Source organism: Papio anubis, chromosome 4 (assembly GCF_008728515.1).
Source record: "Papio anubis isolate 15944 chromosome 4, Panubis1.0, whole genome shotgun sequence".
NCBI classification, from domain to species: domain Eukaryota; kingdom Metazoa; phylum Chordata; class Mammalia; order Primates; family Cercopithecidae; genus Papio; species Papio anubis.
In genome coordinates, this window is record NC_044979.1 from 93,125,312 (window position 1) to 93,147,918 (window position 22,607).

The 22,607-nt window shown below is 42.3% G+C and overlaps 1 long non-coding RNA gene across 1 annotated transcript; it reads right to left on the reverse strand.

The window, feature by feature from the left end:
• Nucleotides 1–1,313: 1,313 nt before the first annotated feature.
• On the reverse strand, nucleotides 1,314–15,264 carry LOC116274521. Its single transcript, XR_004183234.1, has 3 exons — nucleotides 13,909–15,264; nucleotides 11,491–11,568; nucleotides 1,314–3,285 (listed from the first exon to the last, which is right to left on the reverse strand). It is a non-coding gene; the product is annotated as an uncharacterized LOC116274521 (long non-coding RNA).
• Nucleotides 15,265–22,607: the final 7,343 nt, after the last annotated feature.

Sequence of the window (22,607 nt, forward strand, 5' to 3'; positions counted from 1 at the left end):
TGCACAGCAACCTGCCTGATATGGTTTGGGTTTGTGTCCCCACCCAAATCTCACGTCCATTTGTAATTTCCAGTGTTGGAGGAGGGGCCTGGTGGGAGGTGATTGGATCATGGGGGCAGATTTTCCCCCTTGCTGTTCTCATGATAGTGAGTTCTCACAAGACCTGGTTGTTTAAAAGTATGTGGCACCTTCCTCTTTGCCTTCTTTTTCCTTTTCTGGTCATGTAAGACATGCTTGCTTCCCCTTTGTCTTCTGCCATGATTTTAAGTTTCCTCAGCACCCACCCCCCACCCCCACTATGCTTCCTGTACAGCCTGTGGAACTTTGAGTCAATTAAACCTCTTTTTTTTTTTTTTAATAAATTACCCAGTCTCAGGTAGTTCTTTATAGCAATGCGAGAATGGACTAATACACTGCTCCTCTTTCCAAATCTCTTGAAACTTGAATGTTTCCCATCCTCTGAGATAACCTGGGAGTGGCCCATGGGCAGATGACAGCAGAATAAATGTGGCCAGCCCAAGGTGGCCAGCCTTTTCTTTAGGATGTGAGAATAGCTGATACCTCTTGTATTATTTTTGCCCTTTGAAGCCTCTGACAAAACTCTGAGGTAACAGGGAAAGTTCATTTAATATCCTATTCCCAAAGTACATTATAGTATTAAGTAACATCTTAAAATTAATGCCTCCTTTTGGAGATTTTTCTTTCTTTTTTTTGGAGACAGGGTCTCACTCTGTTGCCCAGGCTGGAGTAGAGTTGCACAATTATGGCTCACTGCAACCTCCAACTCCTGGGCCCATGCGATCCTCCTGCCTTAGCCTCCCAAACTGCTAGGATTACAGACATGAGCCACTGTGCCTGGCTTTCTCTCACAGATTCTTAAATGGCTCTTTCAAGAACAGTGCCCACCCCCTGTCAAGTTAAGGAAGATCACTGTTTTCTGTATTAAAAATATTAAAGTTTCTTAAGCCTCTTCCTGGGGCCTGAGGAATCTTTGAATCCATCTAAATTTGGTGCCTGGAATCAAGAACCAGTCGGGACCTCTGTTCAGATATAACAAAATATTGGTCGGGTGCAGTGGCTCATGCCTGTAATCCCAGCACTTTGGGAAGCCGAGGCTGGTGGATCACGAGGTCAGGAGATTGAGACCAACCTGGCTAACACAGTGAAACCCCATCTCTACTAAGAATACAAAAAATATTAGTCAGGCATGGTGGCACGCACCTGTAGTCCCAACTACTTGAGAGGCTGAGGCAGGAGAATCGCTTGAACCTGGGAGGCAGAGGTTGCAGTCAGCCGAGATCGCGCCACTGCACTCCACCCTGGGTGACAGAGAGAGACTCTGTCTCAAAAAACCAACCAACCAACCAACAAACAAAAAACACAGATATAACAAAATATTTAACGTTGGAGACCTGTAACCAGTGACTAAATCTGACAAGTTTTGCAGCAAAAATTGAAAATCTTGAGACCCTGAAGCCATGATACAATTAGGGTCTCCTAGGTTCATAGGATGAGTAAGGATCTAGGAGATCAGTAAGACCTGAGCGTGAGACACCATTTCAGTCACTTGTTTGCTTTCCTTGTGACCAAGGGCAGTTCGTTAGGGTTGAGATACTCATATAAGGTCGTGAAACAGCATCAAGATGACTGCATTCTGGAAGTGTGAACACACAACCTTAGTCTCACTGGCCTCATGCTCATGCCAATTAAGCTAATATTACTGAGAGTAGTGAGTAATACAGAAGCAGTCTCTAGAATGCTGTTTCTGTCTTTGCCTAGAATGGTTCTAAAATATCTGCAGCTCTCCTCTTGACTGGATAATTAATCTAAGAGTCTGGATTGTCCCATAAAGTTTATATCAATATGATTCTGAGTTTTAAAAAGACTTTAAAGGTCCAGGTAGAGAGATGAAAGAACAGTATCTTCTACAAAAAAGGCTGTAACTCTCAGAGTATCACTCCACAAGGAGGCTATCAAAGTGTTTTGTTATCAAGGTATATCTACCAACCCCAGGTGCCAGCGCAGTAAGAGAATAGAAGTAGTAGGTATGACCTTTCCCTCTCACTGGACAAATCAGCTGATCTTCCAGATTTTGGCAAGTCCTAATGGAGGTAGAGATTGGTTTGAATCCTCCTACAGAAAATTCTACAAAACTCTACTCTGGCTAGGATTTTATAAGCTGAATGATGTGTATGACATGGTTTCCATTTCGTGAAAGCACTGAAAAGCGAGTGGCATTAAACACTGTGAATTAGGGCTCTGATTACCACAGTACTCTTAATCAAGATCCTAATCTTCCCAGATGACTGGTAGAAGAGATGTATGTCCTTCTGAGAGACTGAATGCCAGAGTGGCAGCTTATTGTCCTAAAGCTGTATATCCTATGGTCTCACCACAGACAGATGGCACAGGAATCATGACAATGCAAATCTTTTCATCAACAACGAAGGGAGGATGATAAACAGGACAAGAATTCCTATTGCTTAGCCCGTAATGATAGGTAATTTGATGATGACAAATTTATTTCTCTTTCCTATTCTTGGATAATTCTTATCACTCCTGGCTGCCCAAAAAAAACCCCCAAATACACAAAAAACATAAACTCCATGGCTGTCAGGTATGTCTCAGATTCCTCTCCACCATGTTGCCTTAAGAAGGTTATTGACCTAAAGATGGAAACATTTCTGATTTTCTGAAATGCTATTCAACTCATGCCCTGACAAATGTAAAGTATCGGTGTAACAGCAGCAGTGTTTTGAAAAATTCACATGCTTTTCTCTTTTGTTTTTCCTAGTCACGATCTTCTCTTTAAAGAGTTCAAAGCATCTGTCTGTGTGATTCGGGGGAAGGGTAGTAATTAGGAATGAAAGAGGCAATAGTCAGCATCTGGCATGTAAAGTAGGATTTTGTAATGAGACAACTGTTATGGTGAAAGAGAAGATTTTCCACATCTCTTTGACTCCTACTTCACATGTTAGGAGCCAGACTTGGCAATCTAAATCATAGAGATTTCCTCTTTTGCCCATGACATTTTGCCAAGAAGCTTCCCACTCTGTGGGAGAAACAGGATGTGATAGAAGAGAAGCAAAAGAAAACCCTCTTCTTGCTGTTCAGGGAATGGCAAGAAGGAAAACAGGAAACAGGGGAAGGGAAAGGTGGATGGTGAGAAACTTGTGCTCCAAGGTGGTCATTTTGTCCATTTGAGATTCCAGGTCAGTTCTGCCAAGTGTCTTCATCTCAACATGAGATTTCCTGGCACGATTAGGAGACTGGAGTGCTAAGGTCCTCGAGAGAAAGAGAGAGAATGATCCTAATGTGCACTCCAAAGCCTACTTTGGTACCTATGTAACATGGACATGGAGTTGAAAGCCACAAACCTGCCATGGGGCCTGCTGTGGCACTGGGATAGATGATCCCACAGCAAAAGTCTTCAGGATGAATAGCCTGACTGCGGGCTGGATAAGGGAGAGATTCAGAAAGGTCTATAGCCAGAGAGAGCTGAAGGTAGGCCAAGCCAACAAGGAAGGGTGACTAGGCGTTGACTAAACCAGGAAAAACTAGACAACTTTAGCAGCCATTGAAGTCTAATGCCAAAACCTGCATGAACTTCAATAGGCACTAATCAATGCACACTCAAGAACCAAGATTAAGGCTATAGAGACTCCTCTTCCCGCCCTATATCATAAGAATACAATAAACTATACCCCTCCCCCATGTACTTCCAGGTAGGAAGGCAAATAAGGGGTGAAAATGGGAGAAGTCCTAGAACCTGAGAGTTACATAAGGAGTGGTTTAAATGACTAGATCAGAATACATTTTAAACCAGATTAATTTGTGTTTTTTGGTTTTGTTTTTCTTTCCCACCACCTACCAGGTCACAAGACTAAATAAGCTATAGACAAAACAACGAAATTAAATCTCTTCTAAATTTCTGTATCACAAGTAATTTTGCAACCCTGCTATAAAAACACTCAAATAAATAATAAGTTCACATTATATTGCATTTGACCCCAAAAAGCAAAAGATTCTCTCATGACTCAGAAGTTTTCTATAAAGTCATTCATGTGAGGCTTTTGTGCATGAAGAATGATCATGACTATCTACACTTAGATATCTAATATTTTATCTCATAGATTTATTAAGAGTGGGAGATTACATTATTTACTCACAATTCTTTCCCTCCCCAGCTTTGCATGGTTCACTGCAGGTAGAGCATTCTACTCCTTTGAATTATTTTGTTTTTGTTTTTGTTTTTTTGAGACAAGGTCTTGCTCTGTCACCCAGGATGGAGTACGTGGCTCAGATTATAGCTCACTGCAGCCTCAGCCTCTCAAGCTCAAGTGATCCTCCCACCTCAGCCTCTCCAGTAAGTGGGACTACACGCATATGCCGTCATGTCTGGCTATTTATTTATTTATTTATTTATTTATTTTAGATATGGAGCCTTCCTACGTTGCCCAGGCTGATCTCAAACCCCTGGGCTCAAGTAATCCTCCCACCTTGGCCTTCCAAAGTGCTGCAATTAAAGGCAGGAGCCAACATGCCCAGGCATTCTACTCCTTTGATGGTGGGCTTGGCCACATCTCTTGCTTTAGACAATGGAATGTGGGTGGAAAAGAGAACATGTCCGTTTTTAGCCATCACATTTCCATTCTCCTCCCTTACTCTTCTGCCATCTGCCATGAGAATAACCCTAGGTAATCACTGGTCCCAGAATAGAAACATGTAAAACATACTAAACTCAACTCACAGACTGAAGGAGAACCCTCCCCAGCCTACCTGCAGGTCAGGAATATAAAAGAAGTAATTTGGGAGTTTTTCATATATCAATATTGCAGCAAAAACCTGACTGATACATTAAGCAATTAATATTTCTTTAAATATTAAACAGTAACTGTAAACATATACTATTCATACAACTGATAAACCAAATCACAGATCTAACAACTTAAAACTTCCTAGCTACAGCCAGGCGTGGTGGCTCACGCCTATAATCCCAGCACTTTGGGAGGCCAAGGCGGGCAGATCACAAGGTCAGGAGATCGAGACCATCCTGGCTAATATGGTGAAACCCCGTCTCTACTAAAAATACAAAAAAAAAAAAAAAAATTAGCCAGGAGTGGTGGTGGTCGCCTGTAGTCCCAGCTACTCAGGAGGCTGAGGCAGGAGGATGGCATGAACCCGGGAGGCAGAGCTTGCAGTGAGCTAAGATCATGCCACGGCACTCCAGCCTGGGCGACAGAGCGAAGCTCCGTCTCAAAAAAAAAAAAAAAAATGTCCCAGCTATTCAAACACTGATTATAAACTTCTTTAATTATATGCTAAATAATTACTTTAAAATCACAAATTTAACATATCAGGTAAATGTTTTAAACAACTTAAACTAGAGACAAAGCATTCATGCAATGTTATACTGATCACCAGCACTGCAGGATTTGGGTGGTTAAATGACTGTTTCTCCATTGGATTTGGAATCTGATCACACAGCCCAAAATAATTCATCCCCAAATTACTAGAATTTAAATTAAACTTCTATTACAACTGATACTCACTTTTGCTTCTAATCAATTGCCTTTCTTATATATTTGAATTTTCCAATGCATGGTCTCTCTTTACAAAATGATAAATTATCTCATGTTTTCTATGTCTGCCAGTACCTAACCAATAGTCCTGCCACTCTAATATGATGGTGTGGCCCGAAGGTATAAAGGGAGACTTCTGTCTCATGAATATCTCATAATAATAGGTAGCATATCAGGTTCAGGGTTTTGCAAACTTCAAGGTGCATGCAAGTCACCTGAGAATCTTGTTAACATATATACTCTGGTTTAGTAAAGCTGGAGTAGGGCCTGAGATTAAGAGATGCCAGTGCTACTGGTTGTTGAACCATGCAAGTACTTTGCATAGCAAAAATGTAGGAATATCTTCTCCTGGGTGGTAAGGGACTGACTCTATGTAGCTAATTCCTCTGCGCTATCTGGCTCCTTTATTTTCTTGGAACACATTATCTTCCTGCATGGTTATTACATCTGCTGATTAACTGTCAAACCTTCATTTCCCTGGCTATTTCATTTGCCTACTAGTGTTGATCAATTGTTCTCTTTCTTGAAACAATATCTACTTCTTTGACACTCCCTGTTTATTCTTTCCTGTACACAGACACAGAAATAAAGACCCTTCTGGCCAGGTGCAGTGGCTCACACCTGTAATCCCAGCACTTTGGGAGGCCAAGGCGGGCAGATCATGAGGTCAGGAGTTCAAGACCAGCCTGACCAACATGGAAAAACCTCGTCTCTACTGAAAATACAAAAATTAGCCAGGCATGGTGGTGCAAGCCTGTAATCCCAGCTACTCAGGAGGTTGAGGCAGGAGAATTGCTTGAACCGGGAGGCAGAAATTGCAGTGAGCCAAGATCGTGCCATTGCACTCCAGCCTGGGCAGCAAGAGCAAGACTCCATCTCAGAAAAATAAAATAAAATAAAAACCTTTCTATACTTCATAAACAGGCTGTCAAGAAAAATTGTAAAAGATTTTGAAAGGCAACAAAAAATTATTGGCTGCCCTGTCTAGCACACTTTTCTAGGTTTCATTGTCTTTGAACTATTTTATAACTCTGTAAGTTGTAGTGAACTGATAGTAGTACAATGGATTCTTGTCCACAGAAAAGCAAACTAAAGTGGAATGCACTTAATTATTGCCTTGTGGATAGATTCATTTTGCATTTATTTGTAAATTTATCTTGGCATTCCTTATTGCTTATATATAGGTGATTCTTTAAATTCTCCTTTGACCAAGTAGTAACATAGCATTGGTTCCCTGGTTAATTAATGAATTAAGTAAAATCTGGCCAGGCATGGTGGCTCACTCCTATAATCCCAGTACTTTGGGAGTCCAGGGTGGGTGGATCTCTTGAAGCCAGGAGTTCAAGACCAGCCTGGCCAACATGGTGAAACCCCGTCACTACCAAAAATACAAAAAAAAATTGCTTGGCATGGTGGCATGCGCCTGTAGTCTCAGTTTCTCAGGAGGCTGAGACAGGAGAATCACTTGAGCCCCAGAGGCAGAGGTTTCAGGGAGTCAAGATGCAAAACTGCATGCCAACCTGGGCAACAGAGCAAGACTCTGTCTCAAAAAAAAAAAAAAATTAATGAATTAAGTAAAATCTTTCACATGGATTTATGTTATATCTACCCAAGAGAGTCATATAGATACAATACTGTCTTTTAAAAATAGTCCTTTAGCAAGACACATAATTGAAAAAAAAGCTACCCACTTATTCATTATTTACTAATTTACTAATTACTTTCATTAATAAGACTTGAACAAATCTATTTGTCTTCATCATTCTCTTGTTTTATATCCACATTTTTCTTCTTTCTTTTTTTCTTTTTTTTCTTTTTTTTTGAGATGGAGTCTCACTCTGTCACCCAGGCTGGAGTGTAGTGGCACAATCTCAGCTCACTGCAACCTCCGACTCCCGGGTTCAAGCAATTCTCCTGCCTCGACCTCCTGAGTAGCTGGGATTACAGGCTCACGCCACCATGCCTGGTTAATTTTTTGTATTTTTAGTAGAGATAGGGTTTCACCATATTGGTCAGGCTGGTCTCAAACACCTGACCTCATGATCCGCCCACCTTGGCCTCCCAAAGTGCTGGGATTACAGGCATACACCACCGCGCCCAGCTAATTTTGTGGCATTTTTTGTGGAGACAAGGTCTCACCACGTTGCCCAGGCTGGTCTTGAATTCCTGGGCTCAAGCAATCCTTTTACCTCAGCCCCCAAAAGTGCTGGGATTACAAGCATGAGCCACCATGCCCAGCTGCTAAATTCTTTTTTTTTTTTTTTTAAGAATCCTTGTTTTCTACCAATAGAAGACTATTTCCGGACCCTTTTGGGTTTTTTTTGTTTGTTTGTTTTGTTTTCCTGTCTCATGTCTTGGAAACTACCACAGTTCAAGGAGTTCAGGCTCCTTCTAGTGGAGAAAAGTATCAAAGACCAAAATTTGGGCCTTGTAAGTCTACAAGAGAGTTGGTGGTGAATGAGTGCCCCTGCTGCGGCTGCTGGTTCATTTGAGAAGTCACAGGGCTAGAAAATATGTATTTTTAAAGTCCGGAGTTCATACTGATTTTCCCAAGCATATTAAGTTGCTATGCCCTACTTTTCTTATAGTCCGGGGTTTCACTGACCTCTAAGATTTCTTACTGTGTTTCTGCTAAAGAAAAGATGCTAGGCTCATTAAAAAACAAACAAACAAACACACACACACACACACACACACACACACACACACAGATATAGGTTTCCAGATGCAATGAGGAAAGGTTTGGGAAAGGGCTATAAAAGAAACGTTGTATTTTACCTGTAACCTGTTTCCTTGCTTTTATCTCGTGTGTATAGTTATTTACATATAACCAGAGAAAAGAAGAGGGTAGGAAGCCACAAGGATTCAGGAATATCTCTTTAGAGACAGAAGATATGAACCATGAAGAAGAAAAGTCAAGCATTCTGTCTTGATCGATCTCCATTCCCCCGGGTTCAAATGGACCCCAGTCCACTGGGAGAAGTAAAATATTCATTTTAACCTCCCACTTGGCAGGGACAGAAAGATGTCAGTGGTCTCAAAGGACACTGGAATTGTGGCTTACAATTTCCTGGAGCTTTCTCTAACGCAGGAAATACATCTACTTTCACTGTGAAATTTTTCTCTTTGCCTGTGAGTATCAGATATCACTTGATTCTTTTTTTTTTTCTCTCAAATCCTGATGGAATTGAAGGTATCGCTTGATTTTAGAGTGTTTACTTTTTTTCCTCTCTTTAAGTTGCAGGTTTTGTGAGACGAAAATTGCATCCTGCCCCACCTAGAGGACTGGAATGATGTGGGATCTAAAACCTGCCTGTCAGTGTGAAATACAGCCAAATCTGAGTTAGAAGGCTCAGGAACCCTCCAGTCTTCTTGTAAGGCAGCCAGAGGGGAAAAGGGGGATTGCTTGTGCCTTAGCACAGAACTCATATGACCTGGGATCAAATCTAGATTGTTTCTCAAAGGCAATCGAACATTTAAGATCTCATTCTCTCTCTCTTTCTCTCCCTCTCTCTCTCTCTAACACACACACACACACACACACACACACATACACAGACACACACACAAAACAGTTAAATGCTGTTGTGTGATGATAAGATTCTTCCCAAGACTGTGTCACTAGGAAAAGAATATACTTGAATGCTGGTATACATTTTGTGGAAATACTAAAGTGTCCATTAACTGAGATTATTATATGCTAGTCTTGAAAATAGCTTCTTCCTTACTAGTCTGAAGAAAGTAGCAGTTAATGCTAACTGACTATGAAGCAACAAAGTGCTACATTTATTTCTATTAACTGAGAACTTAATGTTGCCCCCAAAGGAGATAAATTATTTTTAAAAAATCACAAACCAGCCAAATTTGGGAACACATTCAAATTACTATCTCTCTTGAAGCATTTAGGAGACAAATTTTGGAAACTCATCATCACAAATATAGAGGAAAGGGCCAGACATGGTGGCTCATGACTATAATTCCAGCACTTTGGGAGGCCAAGGTGGGTGGATTTTTTGAGACCAGGAGTTTGAGACAAGGTTGGCCAATGTGGCAAAATCCTGCCTCTACTAAAAATACAAAAAAATAGCTGGGCTTGGTGGTGTGTGCCTGTAGTCCCAGTTGCTTGGGAGGCTGAGGGACAAGAATCGCTTGAACCCGGGAGGCAGAGGTTGCAGTGAACCCAAGGTTGCAGTGAACCGAGATTCCACCCCTGCACTCCAGCCTGGGTGACAGGGCAGGACTCTGTCTTAAATTTTTTTTTTTAATTTTAGACAAAGTCTCGCTCTGTCTCTATTTATCTACCTACCAACCTATCTATATACAGAAAGAGAGGAATGAAGAAATTTAGAAAATATTTTACATGATCAAAGACATAAAGGTGAAGTTAACACAATATCTAGTTTTCCTACTTTCTGAAAAGATACTGAAATTCAAACAGGCAATTAACAAACTCCATTGGCCGGGCGCGGTGGCTCAAGCCTGTAATCCCAGCACTTTGGGAGGCCGAGACGGGCGGATCACGAGGTCAGGAGATCGAGACCATCCTGGCTGACACGGTGAAACCCCGTCTCTACTAAAATACAAAAAACTAGCCGGGCGAGGTGGCGGGCGCCTGTAGTCCCAGCTACTCGGGAGGCTGAGGCAGGAGAATGGCGGGAACCCGGGAGGCGGAGCTTGCAGTGAGCTGAGATCCGGCCACTGCACTCCAGCCTGGGCGGCAGAGCGAGACTCCGTCTCAAAAAAAAAAAAAAAAAAAAAAAACTCCATTTATCCAATCTCATCACATTCCAGCACTAGGTAAACTTCGTCAGCTAGAAGTATTTATAGTTTAGCTAAGTTTGTATATGCTTACTTCATTTACTAAATGCCTGCTATGCCAGGTTCTTTGTTAGTAATGTGGATACAAAGGTAAAGAGGGGAAAAAATAATCTCTGGCACCAAGATTTCTCTTGGTCCTGTTTTACCAACAGTTCTCTGACTCTTGCATTTAAGAGAAGCAGCTTTGGTTGTGAAGGCAGCTATTATAGAAAGGGAATGATCATTTTGCTAAATAGAACTCAGTGAGGAACTAGATGGTGAGTAAAAAAGGTTTCTAGGCAGCCAAAAACAGATTCCACACATGCCAAATACTAAAGTTATGGGTTGAATCCCTAGACATGACTCCTGGAGCCTTTTTCCTGCTTTATATACAATTCTAGCAATTGTGGTGTAAAAGAATATTGGCTCCCTTTCAAAGATAAACTTGGAAAACTTCCAAAGTTAATACTGAAAGGAGACTCTCTAGCCCAGAAGTGGAGTCAAACCACGTAGTTCTGGTTCATTCTTTCTGATTCTAGTGTGCACTGTAACTTTGTTTACAAAGTATATTTGACTCAACCCACAACTTATAAAAGGGCCAACAGTGTTACAGTGTTGTAAAGTTAGAGGTCACCCTGAAGGATTTGATCAGGTGGTATGTTTTACAGGCTTTAGATAAATTACCCCCAAAGATGTTATAGTTTTATTGCCCTGTAGAATGTTAGCCAATTTTATATCTAAATTAGCAAATATTTTCTTTTGCTTACTGGATACGTGTGTGTGTGTGTGCGCGCGCGTGTGTGTAAGCATTTGGAAAAGCCAATTCTTTTGTCTAGTTGTCTAATTTCCAGTTCCCTCACTAGTAGTTTAAATAAAACTTTGACACATTATAATGTATAACTTTCTTCAGAGACTTTGCTTTTAAAGTTCTGTATTGTTTGTTTCCACACATTATCTGATATAACTACCTGTCCTTCAGTCCATAAAAACTAACAAGCTCGCAGGTACTTGATCTGGGTCACTTTCTTTTTAGCTCCTAAGCTGTCTGCAGCAGGAGGGAGCCATCTTAACATTTGCCCCAGGAGTACCACTTCCTTGATTATTTTGATACCTTCATGGTTGGGACCAAGAGAGATTTCTGTTGACAGCAGCACCCCAGGCCTCTCCTCTCCAGCCTCTCATCAGCTAACTGTAACCAGAAAGGAAAGACACAGCAAATGACCTGCCCTGGCCCATTTAGATAACAAAATACCAAAGTCTTAATATAGTAAAATACCGAAGTCTTAATATAGTAAAATGCCAAAGCTCTGTGCCAAAAGCAATGGACCCAGGAGCCTTTTCTGAAAGAACTTTGCAATATTTATAACTTCCTTATTTTTGCTATATCTGTTACCCCTTATTTGTTTCCCTAAAACAAGTAATAAAACTTAAAATAAGAAGAGCTTATGTTGAAGGGTTATGAGAATATTTTTTCCCTTTTTATTTCTGTTTCAATGTTTCCCATCCCCTATATAACCAATGTTAGCGATTTGGTTTATAATTTGGCTTGCAGGCAATTTTTCTATGTATTTTCAATATGTTCTATATGTATTTTCAATATGTTCTGCTATCCTTCCAGGTCAAAAGGATGTCTTTTTGAACCATTTCCTCACCATTATGAAACAATTTCCCAATAGATTTTAAATGTTGGGGAATGGCATGGAATGAATTGCAGCAATGGAATACTTGGGAATTGTGCTTACCCTATTTGGCGGTTCAGAAATTGTTTCGTAATTCGTCTGTTTGTTTAGTCTATTGTTGGAAATGCTCACGGAATAGAGAGAGTGGGGAAAGGTAGGTGGAAATACAGAGGGGAAGAGGGTAGAAAATAAGTCTAGAGAAGCTGTAAGGAATTACCTAGAATGCCTAGTCCACAAGTCCCCAGTAAGAAGGGAGTGGGGGAGAAGAGTTTCCACTGACTTTTCAGGGCCACTCTCGTGTGTTTGCAGGTAGGGGAAGGACAATGAGGAAGGATGAAAAGAAATACTCTATAAGCTAAAGAGAACACAATTATCCTTTAAAAAGTGGAGTGGGGTGGAGGGGCAGCAGATGGATACTTAAGACGAACTGGACAAGAATGCTGATGCTCAATGGGAATACATTTAGAAAAAGTGCATACTTCCTCCAGCCAACTTGACCTATGAAGTGAAATAAGATTAACAAACTAATTCACTCCTTCAATAACTATTGATCAAGCATCTGGTTTATGCCAGACACACTGTACTAGTTGTTAGAATTACAGCTATCAAAGCTAAAAAGACTATCCCGGCCGGGCGCGGTGGCTCAAGCCTGTAATCCCAGCACTTTGGGAGGCCGAGACGGGCGGATCACGAGGTCAGGAGATCGAGACCATCCTGGCTGACACGGTGAAACCCCGTCTCTACTAAAAAATACAAAAAAACTAGCCGGGCGAGGTGGCGGGCGCCTGTAGTCCCAGCTACTCGGGAGGCTGAGGTAGCAGAATGGCGTGAACCCGGGAGGCGGAGCTTGCAGTGAGCCAAGATCACGCCACTGCACTCCAGCCTGGGCGGCAGAGCGAGACTCTGTCTCAAAAAAAAAAAAAAAAAAAAAAGACTATCCCAATGGAGGAGACTGATGTGTAAACAAAGAAGTAAAACACTACTTAGTTGTTCAGATAGGGAAGCACGAAGGAGGGGAAAGTAACTCAGGGTTTGTTTGTTTTAGCATGCAGATAGAATCTGGGAAGATTTCCTGAAAGGGGAAACATCTGAGATTAGACCTGACAAACAAGCAGAGCTAGCACCAGCCAAGCAAGCAGCAGATACTAAGACCCAGAAGCCAAAAATAGTACCGTGGGTTGGTGATGATAATCCAGTTGGCTGGAGCATCAAGGGCAAGAGCCTGGGGCATAGGAAGTTGGTGAGAGATAAAGCAGGAGAAGAAAGCAGATTCTCCACATTTATATTTCAAGTAGATTTGCCTTTGGATAACAGAAAGGCTAAGGTTAAGGCTAATTGTTAATCGTATTTACAGTTCACTCATTCTGACTTGAGAAGCCAGGCAAAAGGCTCACAGACTTGCTCTATAAGCATGTGGGAGAAAGAGCTGGCAGAAAGGAGCCTCACTGTCTGTTCCTGAAGATCCCAGGGCATAGGATGGCAGAAGTTGTTACAGAGGGGTATCAGGCCATTCTTGCATTGTTATAAAAAAAATTAAATTAAATTAAATTAAATTTTAAAAAACAGACCGAGTGATTTATAAAGCATTGGCTTAGGCAGGCAAGGAGAGCAACCAAGTAGGTAAGAGCTGAGAGCTAAGCTGGGGTCCTGATTTCTCATCCAGGGTTAGGCAAGAGAGGAAGTCACAACTATGGAACCAAGTCAGTGCGGGGAGGGCACGCAGGCAGGAATGGCTGCAACAGGGGACCAGAGGAGCCACAGCACAGGGTGGTCATATAAGGTCCAATTACCCCGACGGTCCTAGGTCCACTCAGTGGATAGGTGCCTGATACTTTTGGAGAAATACTTACCTCTCTATTCAGGGTTAGTATAATAGGAAACAGTGTGGACTTCCAGAGTCAGATGGCCTGCCACTTTCTACCACTGTGTCCTAAGGCAAATTGCTGAATCTCTCGAAGCCTCAGTTTCCTCATCTGTAAAACAGGGGTGATAGTATTCTCTATATCATATATTTTTCTTCCCATTGAATGAAATAATGAATGTGGATTGTTTAGTGCAGTGTCTAGCACATAGTGCAAACTCAATATCTGGCATCACTCTGGCCACAACTTTTAGTCTGCCTTAGGTGCTATGCCCTTCTGGCAACCATCACTGCCCAGTCCACTCAACTGGGATTTGGACATCAACTTTGGAAAGTACTAGGGAACAGAGATCATATCTTTTACATCCAAAATTCCCCTTAGCACTTAACGATTTGATATAATCAGCATTTATGTGTCTACTGTGTTGGGTAGTTTATGGCAATAGACACTAATTCTTTTTATTAAATAAATTACTAAAAAATGACTTCAAACAGCAAAGTTAATAGAAGGAAGCAAATCATTTGCTAATTTACATAATGAGAAAAGTTTCCATTTGCAATCAATTGCAGCACCCAGCCTAGCTTAGTGCTTTGCATAAATATTTATACACTTGAATCAAGATGGCTGTGAGATACTCTGCACATATTTTAAGTACTCAGGAGATACAACACCTAACATTCATCTAGCAAATCTGAAGCAGAATTAAATGCCTTGGACTGAAATCCTTTCATAGAAGGATTCACCGTCATGTTACCTTCTTTAACTAAAACAGCATTTCAGTTACTAGCTGTGGTTACAGCAAATTAGTGTACGACCCACAGGCAAACAGCCAACTAAGTAATTATAAGAAATGTATCAACCTAAATAATTACTTGAGGGTCCTTGAGATACGGTACTGCCTTTCATTCCTGAACCTTTTTCATTAGAGCATCTATGCATTAATATACAATTTACATCTTTTAAATTGAGGATATGACTAAATTATACTCTTTTCAACTCTTTTCAACTTAAGAATTGGATGAAGTTGGACGACTTAAAATGTTTGGCTCTTTAATTGAAAAATAAAAGAACTGCTCCATTTCTGGGCACAGGCACTTGAACTGACATATCGACTTATGAGCTGAAGACCACCAACTTGCCCTTTTACAATCACCTCTGAAAGAATGTTGACTCTTATATTATACTTTCAGTGTCAGATTTTTCCCTTTAAGGTTTAGCCCAAAAGTGCATGGTTATGAAGGACATTTTCTAGACTTCTTGCCTACACATGAATTTTTAAAAATATAATGTTGGGCTGGGCAGGGTGACTCACACCTGTAATCCCAGCAAGTTGAGAGGCCAAGGTAGGTGGATCATTTGAGCCCAGGAGTTCGAGATCAGCCTGCAAAATCCCATCTCTATAAACACACACACACACACACACACACACAAATTAGCCAGTTGTGGTGGCACATGCCTGTAGTCCCAGCTACTCAGGAGGCTGAGGATGGAGGACCCCTTGAGCCTGGGAGGTCAAGGTTGCAGTAAACTGTAGTCACACCACTGTACTTCATCCTGGGTGACAGAGCAAGACCATATCTGAAAAAAAAAATTTATCTATCTATCTAGAGATTTCATATCTATATATATAAAGGCAAGGCAATGTAATTACCCAGAATACCTCAAATTTGAGATCTGCAAGGAGATAATAGTGCTTGGCAATTTAATTACTCAGTTAAGAGTTCAAAGCTGAGCCCAGTTCTTCTGGCTTCCTCCTTCATGTTCAAGGCTTTGTTTAATCAGGTCTAGGTACAACATGAGAATAAACAGGAATGTGGGAAATATGCAATATAAGTTTCCAGTCCTCCAAGGTAGATGTTTATACAGTTAACAAAGTAATAATTACCACAATAACACACAATACTTTTGATTATCTATTATGTGACAAACACCATATTAGGTACTATATGATCCCATCTGCAGTATCCCTGATGGTAATAATAGATTCCTACAGCAATACTCCATGACATACACTATTATCTCAATTTTCTAGTTGGGAACCTCAGGTTCAGAGAGGTTAAGTAACACTCCTTGCATCACGCAGCTAGTAAGAAGTAGAAGGAGAAATGTTACTAGGTCAGCTGGATTCTTTATGCCATTTTCCCTTTTAGTTAAAACAACAAACAACTTTTCACAAAGTTTTGCCAGAAATCAGGGATGGATCCAGATTTTAAGGAGCATAAAGTTTATATAATTGGGGGGAGATAACTTCTTTAAGAGAAAGAATACAAGCTATCTTTTTTTTTTTTTTTTTTTTTTTTTTTTGAGACCTAGTCTCATTCCATCGTCCAGGCTGGAGTGCAGTGGCATACTCTCAGCTCACTGCAAGCTCCGCCTCCCGGGTTCATGACATTCTCCTGCCTCAGCCTCCCAAGTAGCTGGGACTACAGGCACCCACCACCATGCCCGGCTAGTTTTTTGTTTTTTTAATAGAGACGGGGTTTCACCGTGTTAGCCAGGATGGTCTCGATCTCCTGACCTCGTGATCCACCCACCTTGGCCTCCCAAAGTGCTGGGATTACAGGTGTGAGCCACGGCGCCCGGCCACAAGATTTCTTACTTTCACAAATTTTACAAAAACATATAAGCTTGCGAACACATTGTAAGATCCTTCCCGTCACTTGGAAGGAGCCAGAGCAAGTGACACGTAAGCTTCATTAACATCATAGAAAATCCGCCTCTGCTGGGGACTCAACCCTTCAAGTTACCTTTGCCTGGCTGAGAGAGTGAGAAGGTGCTTTTGTGATGCAACAGGACATTCTGATAGCTTTAGACATCTCCTCCCACCCCCAAACGTATCCATTGCTGAGGAAACTTAGATGCTGCTGGGAATTAGGATGTGTGTCGATCAGAGCCTTCAACACATGAGGGTACTCTTGAGGGGAATGGAAGTGAGAACTTGTCTTTTTGCATCCCAAGTCCAAATGAGTCAAATTTGTTGGATGGACTTTGGTGGCCTAACCCAAATTAGGCAACAGGAAAGAGCAGCAAGATCCTGGGAAATCTTTACCATGAAAACAGGAAAAAGGCAGGCTAGGAGGTCAGCTGGGAAAAGTGAACCTTGCATCTGGATCCATTAGTCAATCTGCTCTCAATGCAGCCATCCCGAAGGCAGTTTGGGGGCCCAAGGAAATACCTACATGAACCAAAAGAGTTTGAAGGTGGTAAGGCCGGGCCATTTTTGGTGTTGACCCATTAGCCAACAAATTGTACATCTCTCCAAAGAGTACATCATAAGGAATGACCATAGCCTGTGCTGGGATCTGCAATAACCCTTGTGGTAATAATTAGAGCAGGTGGCCCAGCTTGAGCCACAGTTATTTGGCTCACCCTATTTAACAGTAACTTTGAGGTTCAGCTTCAGCAATAGTAGCCACAGCATGGATGGTCACAGGGCAACGGGAGTATGGCCTGGTTAGGGCACACATCTCCAGACTGCCAGTATTATAGGAAAGGGGTCCTGATCCAGATCCCAAGAGAGGGTTCTTGGATCTCGTGCAAGAAGGGATTCAGGGTGAGTCTGCAGTGCAATAAAGCAAGTTTATTAAGAAAGTAAAATGGTGAGAGGGCAGCTATTCCATAGATAGAGTAGGACATTCCTGACAGTAAGAGAAGGAACACATCCACCCTAGGCACAATGCTTGTATATGTGGGGAGATGTGTTCTGCTACAAGGGTTTGTGATAAAGGATTGATTTTCTTAATTACTATATTTTGCAAGGATCAATATTATTATTATTATTATTATTATTTGAGACGGAGTCACACACTCTGTTGCCCAGGCTGGAGTGCAGTGGTGTGATCTCAGCTCACTGCAACCTCTGCCTCCTGGGTTCAAGTGATTCTCCTGCCTCAGCCTCCTGAGTAGCTGGGATTACAGGCATGCGCCACCACGTCCAGCTAATTTTTGTATTTTTAGTAGAGACGAAGTTTCGCCATGTTGGTCAGGCTGGTCTCGAACTCTTGACCTCGTGATCTGCCTGCCTCGGCCTCCCAAAGTGCTGGGATTACAGTGTGAGCCACCACCCCCCGGCGGACATTATTATCTTTAAAGCAAAATTAGGAATGCCTTTGTTCTCCAGATATCAGGATACTAGACACTCCCAAGTCTTTGTTCTCCAGATATCAGGATACCAGACACTCCCAATTGTTACTGTTTAGTAAACAATATTAATCTGTTCTCTTAACCATAAATATCTAGGGGCTAGGAATGCCTAACTTTCTGAGAATGCAGCCCAGCAAGTCCCAGCCTCATCTTCCTAGCCCTCACTCAAGTTAGAGTTGCTCTGGTTCAAACTCTGACTTCCTCTGCCATATCTCCCCCAACCCTTTACAACAGGACCCTTAATCCTAAGGGTTGCAGAAGGATGCAGATCTGTCTTCTGCAACTTCTTCAGGCTGAATAGGGGCGATTATATTCCTGCCTATTAGGGTCTCTTGCATTCGGGGTAGAGAGAAGCTCAGTCAGACAGCATTGGTATGATGAAAGTCATTCGTAACTCCGAGTTCCAACAAAAGGTGATACCTGGAAGATTAATAAGTGTCCAGTTTAGGCCTGGAGTGATGGCTCATGTCTGTAATCCCAGCATTTTGGGAGGCCAAGGCGGGCGGATCACGAGATCAGGAGATTGAGACCATCCTGGCTAACACAGTGAAACCCCGTCTCTACTAAAAATACAAAAAAATTAGCCGGGCGTGGTGGCGGGCACCTGTAGTCCCAGCTACTCGGGAGGCTGAGGCAGGAGAATGGCGTAAACCCAGGAGGCGGAGCTTGCAGTGAGTCGAGATCTTGCCACTGCACTCCAGCCTGGGCAACAGAGTGAGACTCCGTCTCAAAAATAAATAAATAAATAAATAAGTGTCCAGTTTAAGAAAGCATTGAGTAAATTTGTCTTGCATTCCTACACAAAGAGTACAACCACAATATATTCCACAACAGCAAAGTAAAATAAGTAAAATCATTCCAAGTAAAATAAACAGGAAGGCTGTCCAAGAGCCAAGCAGTTGTTGGAACCAAGCCGATGTAGGGTCAACTGATAGTGCATCAATGGCAGAGATATGAGTATCTAAAGCTTTCATATCCCAGGTAATATTATGTGAATAGTCTGAAACATACAATCATTTGGTTTTGATCAGAGCACAAGTTCCCCCTTGGGCTGCCGTTAAAATCTCCACATACCCAACAGTTTGTCTGATTATGTAGAGAGGCTAAAGTCTATGCTCACTCGGTAAATAAGTTACTCTCTGCATGATTCCAACTTATATGCAAAAGTAGAATGCCAATCTGTATCTTTATGTTATCCATCCCTTTCATTTCTTCTGAACAGGAGTCGTAGGTCACTGATTGGCTTACAGGAATAAACGAGATCACTCTCTTGTATTCCACAGGCCTGTGGGACTTCCTAAGAGACAGGTTTAATTCAAGATAAGTGGACCTAGCTGTTTTTTCCCAGAAGTTCCACTGCAGTAGGTACTAAGGAGAACTTAAGAGGGTCCCTTCCATTTGGGGGAAAGTGGATCTGCTGGGGATCCTTCCTTCCAAGTTTTTAATAGGACCCAGTCTCCCGGCTGGGTTGCAACAAGATTCTCTTCCTTAGTGGGGGAAGGGAGTCTTTGATTTCTACATTCAAGGAGTGTGCTTTGCACTTGTCCTAAGTTGATCACATAATTCTGTAGCTTGAAAGTATCTATGCCTATTAAGGTTAATAAGGTTACAGGTAATAAAGACAGCCAGGTTTCTGGGGGCGTAGTTTAGCAAGAGTCCTTTTTAGAGTTTGATTAGTTCTTTCTACTTTCCCCGAAGACTGTGGCCTCCATGCGAGTGAAGGCGGTACTGAATTCCTAGGGCTGAAGATGTGTTTTGGGTAATTATCACTGTGAAATATGGGCCATTATTGCTATGTAAACTTTTAGGCAGCCAAAATCTAGAAATTATTTCCTTTAGTAGGAGTTTAGAAACCTCAATTGCCTTTTCAGACCGGGTAGGAAAAGCCTTGATCCAGCCGGTAAAGGTGTCAACAAATTCTAATAAATAGACACTTTACATGGGGACATCTGAGTATAGTCTATTTGCCAATCTTCACCAGGGTACATTCCCCTATGCTGAACAGGCCTTACTAGAGGAGGAGGTAAAGACTGGTTTTTTGGGTTATTCCGGGCACACAGTTCACAGGCCTGAGTTAGTTACCTGTTTTACTCTTTTAAGTAAGCCTTTCCTACTAAATGCCAAGACATTAATTGAAACAGAGACTCTCTTCCCAAATGAGTAGAGTCATGCAAATGTTTAACGGTTTCCCACTGATTAGCACCTGGTATGGGCAGTTTTTTTGTTCTGTTTCCCTGGTGCACAAAGCTACTTCCATCTGCAAACCATTCTACCTCAGGATTATCTAGAGGATCGTCTTTTAAATCCAGATAGCTGAAGTAAACTTTCTCCATAACTTGTATGCAAGAATGATCTAGGGTGCCTGTGGGTTCAGGCAAATAGGTAGCTGGATTCAAAGTTTGGCTTGCTTAAAGAATTATATCAGGACATTTAGCAACAAAGCCTGATATTCATTCACAGGAAAGGAGAAGGAACCGTTTCTTGTCTGCTTTATGATTTCCAAAAGATACTACTATTTTCAGCTGAGTTAACAAATCCCTTCCCAACAAGGGGTGGGACATTCAGGAGAAAACCACAGTCCCTTAAGAGGAGCTTACAGGATAGGTGAATGTCATCTATGAGCTTGTCCATCTATCCCCATGACTATACAGTTTTGGGGTGACAGAGGCCCATTATAATGGGTCAAAACAGAATCAGCATTCCAGAAGGAAGTTAATATTCTTACCTGCCACGTCAAGGGTTACCGAGGCTCCTCCGGAGATATGGCTAGCTGTCCGACAGAAGCTGTGGCAGAAGGTCTCAGGCCCCATCACTCTCGGGCTTGCCTGGCTATTTCTGCCATCATTGGTTCAGGTGTCGGTGGCTCCCTTTGGAACACTGGGCAATCCTTCTTCCAGTGGCCAGTTTTCTTACAGTGTGCACACTGATTTATGCCCAAGGCATGGTGACTTGGAGACCCAGCTTTGGGTTTCCTACCTTTCAGCTTCCCTTGTTCAGGCCAAGAGCCAGGAGGGCAACCCCATGTGGGAGGTGAGCTTAAGGCTGCAGCCAAGAGTTGCACCTTGTGGGAGGTCCTTCTTGCTCTTTCTGCTTCCTCTGCTTTGTCCCTGTTATTAGAAATTTAAAATGCCATATCCAAAAGCTGTTCTAGGATAGGCACGGTGGCTCATGCCTGTAATCCCAGCACTTTGGGAGGCCAAGGTGGGTGGATCACCTGAGGTCAGGAGTTCAAGACTAGCCTGACCAACATGGTGAAATCCCGTCTCTACTAAAAATACAAACAAATTAGCGGGCATGGTGGTGCATACCTGTAATTCCAGCTACTTGGGAGGCTGAGGCAGGAGAATCACTTGAACCCAGCATGCAGAGGTTGCAGTGAGCCAAGATCATGCCATTGCACTCCAGCCTGGGCAACAAGAGTGAAAATCCATCAAAAAAAAAAAAGGTGCTCCATAGGAGTTTGGGGACCCATAGCTGCTTTTTGCAGTTTCCTGTGGATATCAGGGGCAGACAGGAATATAAAATGTACTCCCAAAGGGTTTGTCCTTCCCTTGAGGCAGGATCAGTGTTAGTATATTTCCTGATTGCCTCAACTAAACCCCCTTGAAACAAAGCTAGATTCTCGTCTTTGCCCTGTGAAACTTCCTTAACCTTTTCATAGTTAACAGGCTTTTTCATACATTTCTTCATCCCTTCCAACAAACAAGAGACCATAGGATCTCTACTCCCCAGGTCCTCACTGCACCTTTGATAGTTCCACCCTGGATCTTGATCTGGAACTGCTATACCTCCTGCCTGATACACGTGATGGTTAGGGTTACGAGCCAATACCTCATCTGCATGGGTCCTAGCTGTCCCCAAAATGTGTTGTTTTGGCTGGGCACGGCAGCTCACGTCTATAACCAAGCACTTTGGGAGGCCAAGGTGGGCAGATCACTAAGTCAAGAGATCGAGACCATCGTGGCCAACATGGTGAAACCCTGTCTCTACTAAAAATAAAAAAATTAGCTGGGTGTGGTGGCGTGCACCTGTAGTCCCAGCTACTCAGGAGACTGAGGCAGGAGAATCGCTTGAACCCAAGAGGCAGAGGTTGCAGTGAGCCAAGATCGTGCCACTGCACTCCAGCCTGGTGACAGAGCAAGACTGTCTCAGGGAAAAAAAAAAAAAAAAAAAAGCATTGTTTTTCTTCCACTGTACAACACAGAGACAACAAAACATGCTGATTCTGCCAAGTTAAACTGTAGGTGAGAGGTAATTTCTCAAACTCATCTATGAATTTTCATGGATCTTCAGAGAAATGGCCAAAGTTCTCTTTACATAGAGCCAAATCAGACATAGAAAAGGGAACATATACTCTCACAGTGCTCTGGTTCAAACGTCTCTGATACCAGGGCTTCAGAAGGTCACTGGGTGTCTTACTCAACACTGCAGGAGCCGCACCGTTCTGGAGTTAAAGCATGGGAATGACTCTGTGGAAGCTTTTAGCCTCAAGGGGGCGCACTGAGTTTGGTGTTTGCCAAGAGGAAAATAATAGCTAGAAGAAC